This window comes from Macaca mulatta, chromosome 6 (genome assembly GCF_049350105.2).
Source record: "Macaca mulatta isolate MMU2019108-1 chromosome 6, T2T-MMU8v2.0, whole genome shotgun sequence".
Lineage (NCBI taxonomy): Eukaryota > Metazoa > Chordata > Mammalia > Primates > Cercopithecidae > Macaca > Macaca mulatta.
Window position 1 is genome coordinate 142630156 of NC_133411.1, and position 7789 is coordinate 142637944.

Here is a 7789-nt window from a genome sequence, read left to right on the forward strand (position 1 = left end):
TGTCTTCACATCATACAAACCACATCCCACATCCAGAGCTAACCACGTCCCAGACAAAGAGAAGATGCAGGGACCCAGAGACCAATCAACGTTCAGAAGTAGCAGGACAGAAAATGAAACGGAAAAGCTCTAGCAGGCAGCAAACTTTGCAACAACAAAGGGCATTTTAATGACTATAAGGAGATTTAGCTTGACCCTAGTGCAAGCTGAAATTCAGATGGCTACTTCCTGAAGGGTTAAAGAATCATTGCAGACAGACCAGAACACTAGTTTAAACTTAAAAAAAAAAAAAAAAAAAGGTTTTCCTCTTCCATTGTTGAAGCTGTCATCTTGCTGAAGCTGTATCTATATAATAAATGCATTCTGAAGACCAGCAGGAGAAAATCAACATTCCACCCATCTTCCCACCTGGCAGACCTGGGAACCAGTCACCAAGGGCTGTGGTGTGAGGCTAACTGTAAAGGGACAATTGATGAATAATTTCTCCAAGAGCCCAGGGACTGGAAGAGACTGCCCTACAAGATTGAGGTAGGACAAGGAGCCTCTTCAGGGTCAAAGAAGTGAAGGCCCAGCCAATATCTTAGCTTCTAAGTCCAGGAAGACTGCAAAGCAGGACACAGATTTCTGCTCACATCTGAATCCTGGAACCATTCCATGCTAGAGTAAAAAGGAAAGTTCAGTATGAATCAGTGGCCATCCTGATCCTGTTTCAGACAACTGAAATAAACCCTTGGAACCCAGTGTCATGAAGACACTGAGGAGACTGGGAACAGGAAAGGATTCCAGGATGCACCATCGGGGAGCCAAGAGCACGGGGGCTTTTGCTGGCCTGAAGACAACCTATCACCATGCCTTGAAGCCCCATTAGGAACTGAGAGTCTAGTGGAGAAAGGATAGGAAGAGAAGAGCATCAGTAACTTACAGACAGGTTTTGCTGGCCCTTTGTGCATATAAGGAGAGAAGGGTGAGGTGAAAAGGGGCCAAGACGACAGTAGCACCTGCCCAGCCTGATCCAGCACAAGGACAGGACCTGCAGAACAGGTGGTATTCCAGCCTGTTTACAGGGACCTGTGCTTTACAGCCACTCAACAGATTTGTACTGTTCCAAGCCTGGGAGCAGCTATTTGAGAGAAATGGGAACAAAAACAGGGATCATCACTAGCACATAGCAGATTCTGAGCACTCAGCAAATAACTGTTGCATAGCCACATGGTCCCCACTGCTCAAGGACCTACAGTAAGAACCTGCAGAAGCAAAACTCTCCCAGGTACAGGCTCAGAGTTGCCAGGCACCCCCGTCAGTGCCTCTGCAGTTAGTATGCCTGGAGATCTGTGTACCTTCAATCAGGGAAGTAACCTCCAGAAAACCTTCTCAGAAGGACCCACACTAGCATACGATTTGGAAACTAGGTGCTGGCGTAAATAAAGTCTATCCAGCTTTATCCCTGGAAGCCAGACTTCATGCTTCCTAAGGAAGACACCTCCAAATCAAGGGATAGGACTAAAAAGATGCAACTGACAGGAGGATATGATTCCTAGATTCCTGAAGGAAAACTCCTTTGTTAAAAGGAACTGGAATCAGTCTGCGTGACATATGATAGTCCTTGGAAATTGCAACATGGTATGAAGTGACTTAGAGCCAGAATGGTCTGTAGTCAGACTGGATGTCTAAGCAAATAAAAGAGGTAGGGAGAGTATCAGATAATGTTCTTTAATTGTGAGCAATGTGTATCAGAAGGAAGGAAGGAAGGAAAAGAAGGAAGGAAAAGAAGGAGGGGAGGGGAAAAAGAAAAGAAAAAAAGGAATTTACCAGAAGGATAAAGTGTAGCTCAGCTAGTCAAAGGTTTTCAGAAAGACGGGATTAAATCGGCCCAACAACTGCCTCGGGTGACATGAGCTCCCAGGCCACGACCTTTGGGAACAGCTCTGTGGAAAACTGCATTCTACATTCCAAGGCCAGGAGACAGTGTCTGATAGGCCCAGTTCAGCCACGTGCTGAAGCTGGGAGGAACAATTTTTGGAATTAGGTGGGGGAAGGTCCCTGAAAGGCAAGAGGGGTCCTCTTACCAAGGAAATAAAAGAACCCCATCACATACAACCCCTTGGTTGCCTGGCACATGAATTCCTGCATATGTAGATTCATGAACACACACACACACTCATAACCCTGTCCAGGCAGCCATATAACTGAAGGGTTTTGAAGGCAGATTGTCAAGGTTTGAATCTTGGCTTGACCAATGCATGATGTTGGGAGAGCCACTTAAACTTTGTATGTCTCTTTCCTCATTTGTAAAACAGGTATAATATCCCTACTAAGTGTTGCTGGGAGGGTTAAATAAATAATGCATATGGAATTTTAGCACAGTGTCTGGTACCCAATTAGTGCCCGGTAAGTATTAATTGTGAAGGTTTTCCACACATACTTTTTAAAATCCCCCCAACACCTAACATTGTATTACCATCTCATCTCTTCTCAAAAGGAAACAGCCCCAAACCACTTCTAGTTACTGCATTTAACTTCAAGCCCAAGATCTCTGGATAACATTCATTCCTCCCACCTCAATATTCTACCACCTACAGAGTAAATGGTAAATTTACCCACCACCAACACACCTTACTAAATGAGGGAGAAGAGAAGAAAAAGAAGGAAAATTTCAGGAGTATATGATTCAGAAGGCAAGGAGATACCTAAAGAGTCCTGCTTTTTGCATTACCCCACCCCCCCAATCCTGAGGGGAAGATGCCAGGTTCTGAAAACACCTGACTTTAGGTTTGAGAGGAAAGAGTCTCTCGAGTGGAGGGGCAGGCTCAGTGGGAAGAGCCCTGAGGACACCTGACACTCCTGACTCTAATTCTGGGCTCACCAAACAACCTTCAGACAATTCAGGCAGTTCCACGGTCCCAGAAAATGCAATGTGGCCACCTGCCATCTGATAGACTGCTTGTCCACTTTTCAGATAGCTGACTAGTAAATTGACTTTGACTGTGGGAGCCTGAATGAGATTGATGTGAGGTTAGCCTGGCTGAAGCAGTCCTTTTTGGACTTGATTTCCTGTATATGGACAGACTGAAGGCAGATATCAAAGTCATGTGGGAAGATATAACTCTGCCATTCCTTATTTCTAGGGCAGTGGCCAGAGAGTTCCAAAGTGGAGGAAATAAAATTTCTCATCTGTCAACTGTGCTCCCTCATCAAAACTCTCCATATTCTTCTTGAAGAAGAGCCAACTATTTTTCCTCTAACTGTGTCTTATTAAGCCCCTTCGGTGTCAGGCTTCATGACATGAATGAAAGTGAATTAGACAGGGCTCAGGAGACCTCACTTTTATTCCCAGCTGTGTGATCCTGTCAGCACACTGCCCTCTGAGGCCTCAGATCCCACAGCTGCACGATGATGGGAAGGATGACCTGGTATGCCGGACCCAGCCCAAATCACTCCTGATCCTACACAAGTCTAGAGAATTCACATCCCAGCTGGCTGTTCCTGGACAACAGTGTCCTTCATCAAGTCCAGCAAAGCTGCTAGACGCTTTCTGGAAGGAAATATGGCCAGGCCCAGATGGCTGATTAAAAACAGAAAGTTCCTGTGATGGCAAACCAGCCATCGAGGAGAGGCATGCAAAGTTAACTGACACATCTGAGCCTCCATTTACTTTGAGATGATTTTTAAATTTCATCTTGGCTAAAGAAACCAGCCCATCTGTCTGGCTTCTGGAACAATTAGAGAACACAGTAGAACTTGAAAGTCAGAAAGTGAAACAAACAAACAAAAAAAAGAATGAGAAATACAACCAAAAATGGGGCACTTAATGCCTTGGATGTGTCCAAGAGAAGAAAAGAGATGGGAGGTGGACCCTGGGGAGTGAATGCAGACTCTGGACCTGACTAGAACACTTTAGGGCCAGATGGCCTCTCTGATGCTGCTCTGCCTGAGAAATCCCAAGCAGTATGTATGTGGGGCAGGCAGAGAGCTGGCCCATTTTCCCTTTATAGAATCAGCAGAGAAAAGGGGTAAAGAAACAACGGGCACAATTTAGGGTGGGCACTTGTTTCTTGCCTGATATCAGGGCCGACACTGGAAAGCTCTCTTGGGGAGGTTGTGATCAAGTCATCTGCATCCATGGAAACTCCAATTATAACCCATTCATATTTTGGTCTGGACAGGACTCGACTGGACGAGCCCTGACCTGAAGACAGGGATGGAAACAAAGCAAGTCATCTACACTCTGGAAAAGATGCAAAACACTGTCTCAACCCATCTATACTGCAGCCTACATAAGAAACCACATCCCACAGGAGGAGAGTAGGCTTAAGAGGGGAACATCACAGGGAACCAGAGGTCAAGAGATACCTCAAGGCCACACAGCAAGCTAGGAACACAAACACTCTAACACATGGTCCAGTTCTCTTTTCACACAGAATCTGGAAAGTGGAAGGGAGGTTTCTCAGGGAGCTGATAGGCTGGGAGTTTACACATATGCAGGAAAAAACAGACTAGGTATTTAGAGCTTGGCTTGAGTCGGGGGCCAAGGGAGTCAGAGGGTCACAGTTATCTTTATACTATGCTCTTGAAAATAGCAATAAACAAAAAGGGAAAAAAGATAAAGCAGGACAGAGGGGCTGCCAGCCGGCAGTGGGATGCCTACTGAGTCACAGAGCATCCCTCCAAGGTGCAAGGAGCAGCTGACCGGAGATGAAGCAGACAGACACTGCTGGAGTGCTGGCAGTTTTCCTTTCAATCTGGTCAGAGACTTACTCCAAAAGAAATAAGCATTTTCTAATTATCTCTAAAATTGGCATTCCTTCCTCTCCCTCCTTCTAAGATTCCAGATACTCAAAAGTTTTTCCAGCCCCTTTTTTCCAGAGGGAAGGAGAGATCCAGCTCAGGCATCATCTGATAAATGCCCATCCCATCCCTCAACCTGAGGATGGTCCCCAGGGACTCAGGCACAAGCAACCTGTGTGCTTCCCACCAGGCACCTGGAGCTGATGGCTCTGTCCTAAGAGTAGGATCCCACTAAAGTCAATCTAGAGCCAGGTACCTCTATCAGGCAGGCCCCAAACAGGCTCTGAGGAGCAGGAAACCTGTTAGGTAGTCTGTGCTCACCTGGGGCCCCCTGAACCTGTTTACTAGAGCGAGAAGAAGGGGAGGTGTGTGGTGCAGGTACCAACCTGGGCCTGTGTACTGATCCTTGCTGGGTCTGCACTGTGGGCCTCCAAGGAAGATGGCCCTGCACAGGGCGTCAATCCACAATCAGCAGACCCTCTAGAACTCCCAGAAGAAGAGACACTGGGCAGAACCAGAGGGCTGGAGACACTCCAGCAGGTAACATCTCAATTACTCCCTGCACATCTCTGGGGCCTGTCTGCACCACAGATGCTTTACTTCCCTAGTCCAGCTCCAGGAACAGGGTGAGAAACTTCCAGAAAACCCATCCCTCAGCAGGTTCCATCTCCCCACCCATACCCAGCGAAAACTACCAACTCACCAGTACTGCTGACTACCCCTTGCACAGCCTCCTCCCGGGCTCCCCTTCTCACCCACTTACATCAGTCACTTACTTCCTGCTGCCCGCCCAGCTCCAGATCCTGCGCCTGCCCACTACCACTGCTTTCCTCTTTGCTTTTCCATATGCCTAGGCCCTCCGGCAGCAGTGAATTCAGCCCAAGCCTGCTCGGCCCACAGTGCAGGGGTCCCCAGGCTCTCCATCCCCACCTCCAGTCGGCTACCCCTGATGAAGGGACCACCTGAGGTGGCTCAGAGTAATAGCCAGACCCAGCCAGTGAACAGGCAGATGGATGCTGCTGGCTTTGACTTCTCACTGTGTCACCACCTGACCCCTCATGCCACGCATGGCTTCTCTATGCTCAAGTCCTTAATTGCATTCCTTCCTGGACAGTTCAAGTTCTGACCCCCACCTAGCATAGTGCTTCGGCCCATGGGCGTTTCTCAGATACTTGTTGAATTCACAAATAAATGACATTTATCCTCAGGGTATTTTTTCGCCCAAGAAATATATGTGGTACGTATCTCTGAACTTTTGTACATAAGAATCAGTCATTCTGTTGTCTTCACTCACATGTAAAAACCAACTTCATTGGTTATAACACTCTCATATTCCTAGTGTATCCCATGGTGGGTAATCTAGTTTTTCTGACTACATGTTTGCAATGTAGGTAGAATTTTCCCCTCCATCCTTGAAATTCAAAAGTGTTGCCCAACCATCTGAAACTCACTGATCAACATTAACACTCCCATATGTGTTATACCCAGACAGTGGGTACCTCCTGATATTCATAATCACATACACAAAACGCTCCCGTGAAGTATTCTGGCTAAAAATACTGAACCCAAATCAAGGTTCTAGAGTGAACTTCCATTTACAGGAAATAGAAAAAGCAGAAAAGCTAGTTAAATGACACTACATGGAAGTTAACAGAAAAATCCAGATGGTGGGACATTCTGTAAAACAACTGACTCTATTTCTATAGCATGGAAGAAGAATAATAAAAGGAAGGGTGTGCTGTAGATTAAAACAGAGTTTAAAATAACAACTCCATTAGCTATCCATCACCGCATGACAAACTACTCCAAATTTTAATGCTTAAAACTCAACAAACATTTATTAGCTCATGGTTTCGTGTGTCAGGGGTTTGGAAGTAGATTAGCTGAGTCACAGTGGCCTGGGTCTCTCGTGAGTTTGCAGTCAAAATGTGAGCTAGGGCTGCAAACTCATTCAAAGGTCTGACTGAGGCTTGGATGCTCTTCCACGTGGGCCCATTCCCATGGTTGGAGCATTGGTACTGAGGCCTCAGTGCCTCCCTATGTGGACATTTCTGCAGGCTGCTTGAGAGTGCTAATAACGTGGCAACTGGGTTCCCCAACAGAGAACTCTCCAAGAGAGCACAAAGTGTAAAGCCAAGCATCTTCTATATCCTAGCCTTGGAATGCAAATATTGTTACCTCTGCCTTATTCTTTGTTAAAAGAAAGTCACTAGATCCAGCCCACATTCAAGGGGAGGGGAAGGAGTCTCCACCTTCTGAAGGAAAGAGTGTCCAAAAATGTAAGAACATCTTAAAACCACCAGAGCAAGCAAATGTAACATAGTGACTTTTATTTGGATCACAACTAAGACAAACCAATTGTAAAGGCATCCTGCAGTCAGGGAAGTTATATTATGGATAGGTATTATACAATACCAAAGATTATTGTTAATTTTACTAGGTAAGATAATAGCATTGTAGCCATGTGAGAAAAATACTCACATTTTTACAGATGTGTACCAAATATGTGGAGGTATTGAGATTTGCTTTAAAATACTTCAGCAAAAATTAAAAGAAAGAAAACAAAGGGAAAGGAGAAAAAGAACAAGAGAAGAAAAGGGAATAGATGAAGCAAATGTGATAAAATTTTGATGACTTAAAATCTGGGTGACAGGCACATGATGGGGAGTCATTGCACTAACTCTCTACATCTATGTATGTTTGAAATTTTTCATAATTTGTTTTCAAATTATTATAGCAGGCTATAGCTAGTTATAGATCTCATTTCACTTACCATGCTTGGAGCATGATGAGCCCTTTCAGTTTGTATACAAGTCTCATTTCTCAGCCCAGCATTTTCTTCTATAATATCTTTATTTCTTCTATTTCTTCTGCTCTGCTCTCTTTGGCTAGTTATCTATGTGTCAGATCCTGGTTATCTGTGTGTCAGATCTCCACTCTCTGCCCTCCATGTCTGTCACTTTTCCCCTCCAACTCCTTTGCATTGAGGGGGAGCATCTTGTCG